The 14320-nt window shown below is 37.3% G+C and overlaps 1 protein-coding gene across 2 annotated transcripts in view; it reads left to right on the forward strand.

Moving 5' to 3' along the window:
- The window catches only part of COG5 (component of oligomeric golgi complex 5), a 178092-nt gene that overhangs the window by 74715 nt on the left and 89057 nt on the right, over positions 1-14320 (forward strand). The window lies entirely within an intron of this gene.

A 14320-nucleotide genomic window follows, 5' to 3' on the forward strand; every position in this document is an offset into this window, starting at 1 on the left:
ATCTGAGACTGAACACCAGAGACAATCCATCCCACTGGATTTCCAGAGGACAGGAGCTACATAGCCACCACTGGACCTTCTGAGGAGGAGCAGACCCTTTTTTCTACAGGATCGCCACTTCGGGAGGACTGCAGCCATCATTCTACCAGACTGCTACCACCACCCTGACTAACAGGGTGCCAGGTTGTATCCTAACTCTGTCAGTTTAACCCAGTGTTATCCCCTTTTATTGTTTTTTTCTTTCCCCTTCCTTTTATTTCCCTATTAAATTGTTATTCTGACTTGGTGTCTCCCACTAGTTTGTTTTCAAACTAGTACAAAAATTTAATGTTCTTTTGTCTATACTTTTTAATGTTCTTTAATAACCAAAGTATTTTAAATCTCTATTGCTAGACTAAGAGGAGAAATCTGGTACAAGTTTCTATCAAATTTGGATCTTAAATTAGAGAACAAAGAGGCTTAGAACAAGATATTTTTATAATTAAACTTCTCTGTAAGTTTAACTTTATAGTTAAACTTCTCTGTAAGTCAGTATAGCATTTGTTTATACTATTGAAGATTGACATGAAAATAGAACGTATACAGAATAGGAAACCTATTGAGTAAATTGGCTTGATTAAACAATTGAGGATTAAAATTATCAGTGTGTCTCAAACTTTTACTTAGACCTATCATTTCCACTATTTTCCTGCAGTAAGAAGTCATGGTTGTGGTAAATACCTTTGACTATTTGCTGGTAACAAAGTGGTAGGAAAAAAACCACCCCATTTTTCACTTGATTACTATTCCAGTGTTGAAACTTCTGGCTATTTGAGCATGTTGCCAAGCTGTGATTGCACTTTCTGCAAGCTGTGAAGCTTATAGATTATTTAATAAAGATTGACTGAAGATAGGGCCTAAGAAAAAAGCAAGTGGACATTTATTTTAAATGTAGCAAAAGTCTTCATCAGTGTGAACTCCTTCTAGTTTTTCATGTCAGATTTGACCTTCTCTGATAATTTTCTCTTCATATTAAGTCCTAAAATGGAACTGACAAAGAAACCCGGGGGAAATCAATCCCACTCCACCTGAAAAATAGACAGATTTATTAGGTGTTCCAGGCTGTCGCCAGGTAATCAAGAGATTATTAAAGTATATGCCTGTTGTGCTTTAGCCAGGGGCCTGTTTCCAACAAATGGAAGAGTGTTTAGAAGAATATTATTAGTGCTTAGTCATACCAGAAATGGGGATGTTTTCATGAGGAGGTGTTGGGTTATGCAGCACAGGTTTGTTGTTGGATATGATTTGTGAATTTAATATTGAGAACAATAGTTTGCTTTAGAAAATACGCCTGCAGGCATTGCCCAAGAAATCTAGAATTTGAGATGTGACTAGTGAATAGTAGGTCTTTGATTCCTATTACTGTAGCTATGTGTTTTATTGACAAGCTGATTTACATCTATACCTTCCAACCCCTGAGATTTCCCTTAAGAAGACATGGGACCTTCATCCTTTCTCCTGCATTAGGTACTACAGAATTCCTCAGATGAACTGTCTTCCTGCTAGTGTATATTCTGGTAGCTGTCTGTCCCTTTGAGAATAGTGCATCTGTATTTATCCAGGTGGTTCTTCAGTTATCTGATATTCATATTTGCAAATGCAGTTTTAGTTTCCACCCTTGTTTTCATCTGCTGTGTAAATAATACATGAGATCAGTTGCCTACGTAAGAGTGAGCTGTATTTCTATATTTCATCTAGCACTTTTCAACAATGCCTTAAGAGGAAAATTAGCCTTATGTCTCCATTTTAGAGTATTTCAGTGTCCATCTGGAAGAGAAGCAGGAAGCAGAAATACATTTAAAAACTAAAACTGGAAGTATCTATTTTTAAACAAAAGTCTTTAGAATTTGGTGAATGTCTTCTCTAGAATTCAGCCTTTTTTTTTCAGAGACGCTGCTAGAAGTTACTCTGACAAAAAGAATGGAGCTAAAGAGTCTAAATTGCTCCTTTTAACATTTTCATATATCCCCTTTGTTTCTGAAAGAGAATATTTTTGTTAGTTTGATTGTTTATTTAATGACGTATAAGTCACATGCTAATGAGCTGTGCACAGATTCCCCCAAATAACGTCCAGCAGTAGCACACGAAAACAGATACTTACACCTAAGTAATATATTGTCTTTTTCTCTTCAGTGTAATTCATGTTTTTGTGGCATGTCCACACTGTGATGTTTGTGTATTTCTCAGAAAAAATGAAATCTCTTCCCCCTTTGGAAGTGTGGCATTAGCCACTGACTGCTTTAGAAGTGAAGCCTTTCACTCCTGTTCCTGGTAGAATCTTAAAGCTGCCATCTGGGTATAAACTGGAAGTGTCTGTCAGTGTGTCTAGACTTAACAGGCTCTCATAGAGCTGCCAACCACACTTGTCTTCCTAATCCTTTTAGAAAGAGTAAGCTCTCTTTGCTATTGTTGACAAAAGTAATACCAATAATAGCAAACCTGACCACACAGGGGTACCAGTGGCTACAGGCAGGATTTTTATTGTCTTGTGTGCTTTGTTAGGCACTCCTAGTGTACATAGCACAGATTGATGGTCTTTCGTGACCCACAGAACAATTTAAAGAAAATGGATTCTACCCCATCTTTACTTTCTAGTCCTAAACTGTTGCTGCCTGCTTCGAGGTCGCCCTTCCCCCTCCCTGAGACTGGTCAGACCAGTCAAGACTTGCCCCTGCCATGTGCTCTGAACCTCTTTGTTCTAATGGGGGGCAAAACCAAAAGTAACTCAGACGCTGGAGCAGTGTCTGATTGGCCGGTCACCCCGGCTCTGCCCCCTGTCTGCCTCTTTCCATTCTCGTGAATAAAAGAGAGAGCTCAGAGTGGGCCCACCCTCTTTGGCTCAGCTCCCTTCTGCGAGTAACTGCTGTGTATATCTGTCTCGATTGAAAGCAGCTGATTGCAGGACTAAGGCCTAAGCCAAGAGCTGTATTTCTACCTCTTTGCTTCTGCTGGTGGTATCAGCTTTGCAGTTACCATTTTGCCACTTTCAGAGCTACTGAAATGCTGGATTGCCTGTGCTACCTCTCTAGGCTGCTCGAGGCTTTCTAAGACATTGAACCACGAGCCTAGCCAGTAAAAAAGCTGTGAGTATAACCACACTAAACTCTTTGCTAGCTTTCCTTCATACTGTAAGCAGGCTAATGGCAAATAGCTTAGGATGCAGGAAGGACTGCTTTAGCAGAGATGCATCAAGAACTTGATTAAAAGCCACCCTTCTAGCAGAAGGGACAGCAATGTTTTCTGCTTTAAAAATTTAAAAGTAGATATATATGCATCTTGCAACCACCTGAAACATCCCCAGCATTTCTTTTGCTCCCACGATGAACCCTAGGCTGAAGAATCTAGATTTGCTCTTGGTACCATGTCACCCCTGTTTTCAACAGCAATATTGTGTAAGAATAATAAGAAATAACTGGGGAAGAGAGGAATTCAGTAAGATTACCATAGCTCAATTCCAGGTAGAACAGTTTTTCCAGACACAGTGTTGTGGCTGCTATACTTAAAAATGAGAAAACTTCTCTGCAACTTAGCTCATGCTTCAAACCCTTTCTCCTGTAATATTGCCTTGCTTGGTGTGGGTCTTAGAGCCAGGGATGACCAAGCTTAGTTCCACCTGGTAATGACAACGTTGGTAGCTTTAGGAGCCAGGCCATGTGTGCGCCGAAAAGAGCTTCATTTCCATCTCCTTCATCCTCTGAAATGGTAACCTTAGTTCTGAGCTAGATTCAGTGCTTTAAACACCAGCATTGGGTCTCTGTGTAAGAAGGATGGATTTTTGCATGGGTGAAATATGTTAGGAATCTATGTTCTTGCTTGTGGCTTTATTGATACAAACTGTAATAATTAGGATATAGGTTGTGAGGTATCAATGGTATCATTAAAGATTGATTAAAATATAAATATCCATTTAGGTCTAGCAGGATGTGGTGTGGAAATGAGAGCCGAATTCAGATTTCCCTGGGTTTGGACTTTACACAGTTTGTCTTTCTGTGTGTTACAGAAACATTCTGTATCTTTGACCACATACTAAAAATTTTCATTCTTTGTCTCCTGGAGGAATCTGTACATGTCTGACTAGTTGGGCATTTTTTAGGTTTTAGAGAAATTATGTGATGGTTTTTATCCAGTTTCCCTTATAGGAGGTGTGGACAAACCTACCTGCCTAGCATGGACCTGGAGAGAGTCAAAATCACTGATAATTCTTTGAAATTGTTCTGGTGATCATATAGTGAAGTGTCCTGATCATGTTAGAGAAAGAAAAAAATAGGTGTAAGCCCAATAAGTATCCTTTGTTAAATTGTGTGTGCAGGTTTTTTTAAAATACATAGAATTATGTTTTTGCAAAATGAAGAGCTTTGCTAATTATAACCTCACAGAATAAAGAAGAGGAGGGGAAAAACTGCACAGAAATAAATCCTAAAACTCTACTTCTGACACGTAGTCAAATGCTGGATTTGTATACACAGGATAAATAGGTAAACAGTATGCTCTGAACAAAATTTTCTCAGTTATTCACAGTGTAACATCTTTATACTGTTGTTATTTTGAACAAATTTGGGGGCATTTTGAGTTTTCATATTGTAACTCATTAAGAAGAATTTGTTTTGTGAATTGTTCTGTTTTGCATTCTTTTTCATGCTGAACCTTTCAGTTGTTGTCTCTGGAACAAGTACAGCTTTTCTTTACATTAAAAAATTATTAACTAGATGTATATGCATAAGTGTTCTTGACTAATGCTATTTAGTGCCTGAGAAAAGTGATGGGAGGATGAAGTGTCTGCATAATTAACCAGTTGTCTGGAGGTGATTATTCAGGAGTTGCTCAATTTATCTCAGTTCAGGGTTCCCTAAGCTAGGTGCTTGTGTAGTACGTCTTGCAGTGGTGTTGCGAAATTGGTGAAATTAATCTGAGATCTCTCATAGACCAGCATTTAATCTCTTGTCAAGGATCTCTAATAGGTCTTGTTTCTTATCCCCAAGGGATTGGAGGGGAAAGTACGTACATAATTGACCAGTTTTCCAGACACAGTCATCAAGAAGTTGCATAATTTATTTCATTTCAGGGCCCTCTGAGCTGAGTGTTTATCTACCACAGTTTGCAGGGTTATGGCAAGATTGGTGAAATTATTCTTAAATCATTCATAGGTCAGTGTTCAATCTAATGTCAAGGATCTTAAGCAATACATGCACTTATTATCCCGTGGCAGCATTTTCCTGTCATGCAAATGCACTTCAAGGTGTTTGCGATATTCAGATATTAAGAATGGTTGGCATTGGGCTCCATTTTCCACTTTTTGATGAAACATGGAAAAATATAATAGTGTTTCATTTTCTAATTGCTTCTAATTATTACTGCCAAAAGTGTGGATGGCTTTTGGAGCATGCCTGTATGGGCGGGATCCTGTGATCCTGAGTTTCCCAGTTACTTTCAATCTTGCCTACTTTAGCAAGAGGATGTGTTGCACTTTTTTCTAGATTACTTCATGATATTTTAACACTTCGATTTAAATCAAAAATGCCTGCTGTTTTTTGCTGGTTTAGTGTCATCTTCAGATGAACGCTTCATTGTGAAGTGGACTGTGCAAGTGCATGACTATGCTTTCTAAAGTTGTCAGCTTTGTGGAGATGTGCTTGACTGTAGAACAAAGTTTAAGGTTGTAGCAGGATGTCACATTGTGTGCCCCGTGGTTGTGTAGGGGCTTCTAATGTACAGCTTTAGTTCATTTAGCTTAGAATCTGTTACATTACCCACAGTGATGTACTGTGCTAGTCAGAAGCACAGTTTTAGTTTCCAAATGTTTTTGCCTGCCATTTGCTGCTTTTACATATTAGCTATCATATTTTGTCATACGTTTTAAGCAATATAAGCCCTTATGCACTTCAGCATGCAGTGGGATTGATCGCTGTTACGTAGATGTACATAACTGCATAGGGGTGCATAGTTACGAAATGATCGTTAGAATAGCAAATAAAGTAGGAAAAAAGAGAGAAAAGAACTCTTCTGATTTGGCTCGTAGCCATTCATCTTTTTATCCATATACTGTTGGTTACCCTCAGGAAAAGCCTGGAATAACTAGAATTGGAATGCTACCAGAGAGTATGCTTTTTTGAAGTAAAAAAGTAATAATTGCTTTTTTCTTTTTTTTCTTTTTCTTTTTATTCTGACATTTAGTTCTATCTTGAAAGCTAGTAGTTGGAATTTAACCTTGTTACTGTCAAAAATTTAACCAATGTAGTACACTTTAGGCAGTAGTTGTTATATTTCCTTGTTATACCACCATCCTGATTCCCTGCAGGAGATCCTGATGGAAACTAGACTGAGGCACTTACTTTGTAATTTTTTTTTGTAAAGTGATTGACTACAGTATGATATAGAAATAGAAGGCATTTCTGATTATTCAGTTTGAAGTCAATTATTTGAATCTAGAGTAAGAAGACTGAAGTATTATCTGCAAAGAGGAAAATTTGAACCTGCTTGCTACTTTTGGCATAAGATGAGGGTGGTAGCTATAGTTGACTTTAAATCATCTAGTTTTGTTTAGTGAAAATGGAGTATGAAATCCAAAGCTTTTTATTTAAATTCATGTTAACCACCCATTTTGCTGCTTCTTCTAATTCTAATGTAGACAGAGAAGACTTATTCCAACACGTTATAGCTGTCATATTGGCTTTTGTTGTGAAAGATCACAATGGCATTTCAGTCTGTTTAATTAAAATCCTACTAACTTTCACTGTTTCATTTCTTTCTTTTACAGTCGCTCTGTATATATATGGAGAGTTTTCGTTTAATGTGTTCAAATGTCTTCACAAGTTTTATTCTAGCCTAACCTTTAAGTTTCTTTGTCATAGAAATATAGTCATGTTGCATTATTCAATTTTATTTTTCATCTTCAGTCTTATGGTTATGGTTTTCATGATCTTGTTAGCTTGCTAAATCAGATTCCTTCATCTGGCCATCTGGTGCATGGCACTACTGAAGGAGTTTTCTATAAATCTAAATTATTTTTTCCTTGATCTATTCTATTAAGATGTGATACAGCCATGTATGGCTCATCTAACAATCAAAAAATATCTCCCAAGTATATATTAGTTATGTCCTACATCTGAACGGTAAACTTCATGGGGATTAACCAAACCTTATAAAATTTTCCCTTTACTATTCTGGTCTAAAAGGAGTTTGTTTTATCTTAAAGTATGATCTAATGGAACTGAAGTGTTAACCATACTTCAGTAATTCAAAATCACCAAGCTAAACACTAAGCATGAATTTATACCTCTGAACTATGGATTAAAATAAACCACAGATTTCTCGGCAACATAATCGGCTGATACTGATATAACCTAGAATATCCTTTCAGTTTCCATAGGAACAGATGATAGAATGTTTTGAATCTTGGAATAGCTAAAATGAATGTCTGACTTCAATATAGTTCACTTCTACTTTGCAGTTTGCAACCTCTGCATGTAAGGGCTAGAAGTGTGCGTTAAAAAAGGATGGTGGAATATTCGCCTAACACATACTGAAGTGGTTTTAGGAGCAGTAGTAACAACCATAACAAAAAATAGTATTAAAAATAAAAATAAGGTGTTTCTATGCATAATTCTTCAGGTGTTAGATCTGTATTTTATTTTACAGCTGCGAAAGGTTTTTTCAATTCCATAGGAAAAAAAGATCCATTAATTATTCCTTTATGTTAATGGCTCATTAAATGTTTTATGACAACAAAAAAATCAGTCTTGTTGGCCATCTCTAAATTTCATCTCCAGCCATTGTTTCGTCTCACTGTGTTACACTGTATAGGTGTATTTTCTGATTGGAATCATTTGTAGAACACAAAATCCTTCGTGTAGCCAGAAAGAAAGATCAGCAAAATTTAAACAGAATATGTAGTGTGTTATTTAGGTGACTATAGCAAAAGATAATTATTGAAGAACAGTCAAGGAAACATGCCAGCTATAGTTGTACCTGTTTTATCAGATATTTGACGTCGCTTTAACAGGTCATGTTGCTAAATCAGAGGAGATATGCTTTGAGTGTAAAAACATTAGCAATATTTAAAAGAGATATCTCTTTGAGATAAATGGATATGTAACTCCAGTATTGATGTAGAGGGGAAAATATGGAGATCTTGTTAACAAACCATTGGGAATCTGAGTGCCCATAACCTGAAGCATCGTGCATGCAGGTAGAAATTATAGTGTGTGGCTGATTGTTCAGTCACTTGGGCTCTTTTCATTTTTTGTATGTCATTTAAGGTACAACATGTTCTGCATTTAAGATACTTGATGTTTAAGCATTTTGTATGTGGAAATTAGGATGGTTCTGAAAGCAAAAAACAAAAAAGAAAAAAAGAGAGAAGCCAAATGGGGAAGAAGTAACAAGTTAACTTGTGATAGTTTCTCTATTCAGTGAAACAGGATTTTGAGAGAATGGAGCTGCACTGTGCTAGTATAGTTCAAATAGTACATTTTTTCAAGTATCTGTATTCCAAGACTATTTTCAACTACCATTAATATAGAAGACTCATGAGAGCTGTAGTTGTTGGACCATATGGGCAAGTTTAATAGCAACATTTTGAAAATAGCAGGATTTTTAAATAAAAGTAATATCTAGGGCTTTCCTGCTCAGTATTAGAATATTGTTTGCTGTTGTAAATGTGTGGAGGACCCTGTGTCACATGTTACTTTCTGAGTATTGATCCTTTTTAATTAATGCCTCTGGTTCGCAATTTTGCAGCATCCTTTAGAAAATTCCTCACAAAGTGTGTAGTAGGTGTTTTAGGCAGGTATTAGCAAACCTCATTCCACAGTGGGCAAAGACTGAGAAGTTCTGAATGACAAAAGGTGAACAGGAAGGTTCCTAACACTTCTGAGTTTGCAAGTTTCTATGCTTTAATGATTAGGCAACACTGGCCCTTTTTAAAAATACTGACCTTGTTTCATGAAAATGCTTTTTCCCCCATATGAAAATAACGTTTTTTTTCTTAAATCCTGTAAGCTTCTATTTTTTCACCCAGTAATATTGTCAACTGTAATTGTTCATTTTTTGAAATATTTTCGGGTCAAGTAGAAAAAGCATTGTTAAATGAAGGTAGATTTTAGTTCTTTAATTTATGTTCAGCAGAAAGTTTTCAGGTGTGGAGGTGGGCACAGGGGACTCACTAATTTTGCATGGAAGGGCCCCTTGCCTTCCTTCGCCACCTTTCCCAGTTAGCAGCTCTTGCTGGTCTGCCTTCCCAGCTCTGGGCTGTCCCATGGCTGTGCAGCTGTGCAGCAGTCTCACTGGCATTTCACTCCACAGCCCATTCTGGTCAATTCCTGCAGTATTCAGGATCAGATTCAGGCCTTATAAAATTAAAGATTTTTATGTACCAGATATTGAAGTTATAAAGTCTGTTAGGAGACTAAACAAAATGGGTAAGTTTCCCTTTAGTGATGAGGCAGTATGGGGAGATACTGTGTTACAATGTATTAGGAGCTTTGGTTTTGTAAAACCTTCAAATTCAATTAGTTTGCGGTTAAAGAATGCTTTTTTCTGTCCTTTGGATTTTTTTTTTCTTTAAATCATATTAAAGCAGAGAACTGAGATATGAAGCTGTCATTGTTTGCCAGATTTGGATTGCCTATCTCCATTGGGGTGGTGGCAATGGTAGCAGCTTCCTCCGCAGTACCCAGGTGCATACGTGTCTGTGGTTAGGGCACACACTCCTCCCCTCCTCCATCCTTCAGCTGGATACCATTACACTGCCATTTCCCTAGGCTTCAAAATGCCTTCTAAAGCATCCAAATTAATAAGAAGTCCTCTCACACTGAACATCTTGCTGTATTACCTTGTTAATTTCCAATCTGTGACCCCGGGTGAGCCCACCAGCTGCCTTCTGAGAGCCCTATATTTGTATCTGAGAGCCCTGTACTTATATCTGAAATGCTCCTGCGGATCAGCCCGTGGCCCAGGCAAGTGCGGCTGAACCGGGAACTGCCACCTCCTTTGCTGTTAGTGTTCCCTGCAGCTGCTGGAGGAGGTGTTGGCTCAGGGCTTGGGTGGCTTGGCCGAAGGCATGATATTTCTTGTTGATCATCTGTTAGCACTCCTTACTATTAATTGTACGTCTGCTGGACACATGTTCCACAGAGTAGTTTGCAAAGCAGACAGCCCCGGTGAGATGTTATCAACAGCAAATGGAGCATGAAACATTCCCTTTTCCCTTCCGTCTGTGGCAGGTAGTACACCGTGGTGTAAGGAATTCATAATTAGTTGATATGAGGCACAGACTCAAATGTACTGCCTTTAAGCAAATACTGAAAACAGAGGAAAGCAAGAGACTGCATTTTGAGGAGAAACCTGCTTGGACAGACACATGCATAGTTAATTAGTCTTCAATAATTCATGTAATATTAATGTGAAGCATATAGTAATACAAGTGTTTAGTAAAATGGTTTTGGCTGAAATTTTAATACCTAATTGGGAGTTGTTGCCTTTTATTTTATCTCTATTAAAATTCTTGGGGAAAAGGTAGAATTAGCTTAAGTAAATTATTTAATATTACTACAACTATGTGTGTTATACATATTTAACTGAAAATAGTTTAGTCACTTAAAGTCACTAAGCTTCTTTAACTAAAAACCGTGTCTGATTTTGCACAATAATTTTGTGCCATGACGTCTTTCAGCGCTTTTCCCAGAGAATCCATCACTATCTAAACTGTCATTTTTTCCTTTACTGTTTTTCTTATGACAGGGTACTGCTGTATGTTTGTTAGTCTGATTTTTAAAAAAAAAAAGCTGCAACAAATACAAAGACAGCTGCATAAAATACAGATTAATGTTAAAAAAACAGCAAAAAAAGGGAGACAGTATTGCTGCTCAGTTTTCTAGGTTTCGTAGCAGTTTATATGTTAGTGATACTTTATTAAAATGATGAAGTTAAATCTGGATCTTTCTAACTTGACCCTGTTTCATAATGCCATAAAATTCCTCAAGTTTTCATTTGATGGACTTTGAAAAATTTTGGTAGCAACAAGCTCTTTAACCAATGTGGTATTTCTTTGGGTACAATAAAGTAAAGATTGTTTGAAAAATTACTTGACTAATAAGTAATTTACATCTTGAAGCAGGCCCAGCACTGCTGCTGGGTAAACATGTTGGAACTGCGAAAGAAAGGAAAGCATAGTCATCTTTGGAGACATGTCATGCCAGAAATCCAGATGTGCAGGTCCACCTCATTTGTTTTTCAGAGCTGTAGTTTTGCCCCATACACAATGTACTTTCCAGAATGAAAGGCTTGTAAAAGAGGAGGGAGCGATGAAATCCTCTGTGAATACTCTTGGGGAAACGGGACAGCTCGGCAAGTACCTGGACTTATATTTTTAGAAGCCCACATTTTAGGGTAACAGAGATAACATAGTAGCAAAAATAGTCATGAGAGCGTTTTGTCTAATCTAGGCAGAATTAGTTCATGCCTAAATCTATCCCTTGTACTGTCTTTGCTGAACCATCCTGAGGCTGCTGTTGTGCCTCTGTCGGTCTGAGGGAGCACGAGCATGCAGCGAGTGCCCAGGCCAGGGGCAAGAGGGGCAGCACGTCCCTGTTCCATCCCTCTCTTCTTGGTGACAGAGCACACATGTAACCAGGTGTTGGGTGCTGATACACAGTCTCTCTCCATTTGTGCCACTCTTCCCCTCCGGGAGTGGGGAAGAAGGGAAGCTGGAAGATGATCTCCTTTCGGTCTTTTCCCCTCCCTCCTCCAGCACTGTATATGAGCAAAGCTAAAATCCATATGCATTTGGGAAGGAATGTGTGCTGTAGTAGGAGTCACCAGCAAGGAGGATGGGAGGGTGCCATATGTTCTCCTGCACTGCAGGTTTTACTCTTTCCTGGAGATTTGTTCTAAAATCCTATTGATTTCTTGTCCAAAAAATTTGGTTGTCTTTTTTACTTGATCAATATTATAGAATTATTATTAGAAGATCTGGCTATTACTGTTTAGTGTTGCTATCCTTGTGTTTATTGGGATGTAAGTACTGACTTATTTGAGAAAAGCCTAAGACACCTTGTTCTTTATTTTAATGTTAGATGAAGGATTTTCCTGAATTCGGATCTAGGTCAGTATTATTACTGTTGGGGTTTTTGTGTACTGCATATTGAAAACTACGTTTCTCAAGCACATATATATCACCCAGTAGAAACTTGCGGTATGACAATGTTACTTGGTTGCTTTTTGCTTCAGGTTTGGTTTTATTTCCTGCCTAAGGAGATCTTAATGCATGAGGCTTTTTCATTGTCTTTCTACTTGACTCTTGTTTTATCCCCCTTTAAAATGAGCCACTAGGAATCTGAATTTCAAAATTGTCTGCAAATAAATGCAAGCAACCTTTCCACAGACTGAAGACTTTTTCATTTGCTGTGCTGCTACAGTCTATTCTTCTATCCATTTGGGGAATTCACTCCCCTTAATTTAGGATCAGCATTCTACCACACCTTAGAATTAAATTTAATCTATCTCATGATCAAGGTTATTTTTCTCTTTAGTAGAAAATATCATTCTTCACAGAGACCCTCTGACAGTATTTTCATATACGGCGCAGTGGGAAAGCATCACTGTGTCAAGTTTGTTGCTTCAGTGCAGGTTATAAAAATAAAACAGTAAAATTAATAAATTCACAGAGTTCTACAGTGAGCTAAGAAACCTTGTGCTGGTATAGTCTGACTTGTATAGTGCTGGACACAGACTTAAATTAATCAGATAGTGAGCTGTAAGATGTAAAGAATAACAGCTATTATGAGCTAGAAATTATATTCTAAAGCAGGGGATTTGATAATTACTTAACATTTATTGGACTGAACAGTATTGAATTTTAAAACAAATTGTATAGCCATGTAAATAAAATAGTCTTTGCTCTGAGATTTGACACAGCAAAACTGCTGACAAAAATAAGGTAGATCATTGAAATAATGTCCTGGCTTGTAAACATCTGAAAATTGATGTCGTGCATATTGTTTTAAAATGCAGATTTGTTAATAATGAGGTCTGTATTTGTATTTTATATTCTCTATTCAGTTTAGAAATATTACAGTTTTATAGAGTATCTTCGGGATTTTCTTTTCAGAAAAGATATGTTTTAGCATAGGTTTTAGTTCTGTTCAGAGCCTTTCATTTTAATTCTAGAACAAGTGATAAGAACTTTTAAAAAATGCTAGGCTATTGGCTTCAACTAAAATGTGGGTCTCAGATTAGTTTTATTTAATGCACAAGTGAAATCTTTTTCCCTACACTGTGAATAACTCATACTTTGTGCCTTGATAGTGGTATGTGGAAGAGTGAACTTAATCCTACATCTTGGTAAGTAACTGTACCTACATATAATTTCTCTTGCACATTAAACTTCTCCTGTAAAGACTTTTTCCATTGCATCTGTATACAATTTTTATGAACAAGTGATTCATTCCCTTTTATTTTTTTCTTGAAACTTACACTAGTGAATAAAGTGTACCTCAGGTAAAAGTGCTGAATGTTCTGAAACACTGTTGTTTTTCACACATAATACGATTATGTATTCCAGTTTCTATAAGAGATGTTTGCATGCTGAAAAATTTATTTTCCGTACCACACTTATTTATATTTCATGGTAGCTAAGTTCACAGTTTATGTGTCATTCATACAAGGGAAAATACTAGGGGGATAACAGCTGAATTTTAATAATGGATGAGGAATTACTTAGTTGCAGTAGTTTTCCTAAGGCCCTTTTAGTTAAGGATCTCTGTCAACAGTCCCTCTGAATCTTTTATATATACTGAAGGTTTTTACCTTGGCTGTGAGTATTCAGAGGAAGTCTGTTGATAATACTACTCGTAATTTCAGTGTTAATTTCTACCTCTATGTTTGTGGCTTTCTTGGGATGGGGGAGAAGCTGGGCTAAATTAAAGTTAAGGTTCTAGTTATTGTCCCTGTCTTGTGCTTTAGACCCAAGATGTTCTTTGATGTCAGGGAGCTCATCTCTTCTGCAGACAAAAACTGCTGTTCATACAAGTAGAGACTTTGACATAGAATTCATGAAATCATGTCATGGTGTGTAATTGTACGTATGTGCTTAGAGTATTATTTTGACTGAGAATCTCTTGAATTTTGTCTCTGAGGATCATTATTATTGTTTTGAAATCACAGGGAGTTTTCACACTAACTAGCGTAATTGAAGGGCCCTTCCAACCCAAGCTGTTCTGTGCTACGCTTTCCAGAGTTACGCAGCAGCATCACATGTGAAGCTTAGACTGGAGCATGAGGCACG

Source organism: Corvus kubaryi, unplaced genomic scaffold (genome assembly GCF_017639235.1).
Source record: "Corvus kubaryi isolate FWS band 111438036 unplaced genomic scaffold, C.kubaryi_AGA036_p1.0 137, whole genome shotgun sequence".
NCBI lineage: Eukaryota > Metazoa > Chordata > Aves > Passeriformes > Corvidae > Corvus > Corvus kubaryi.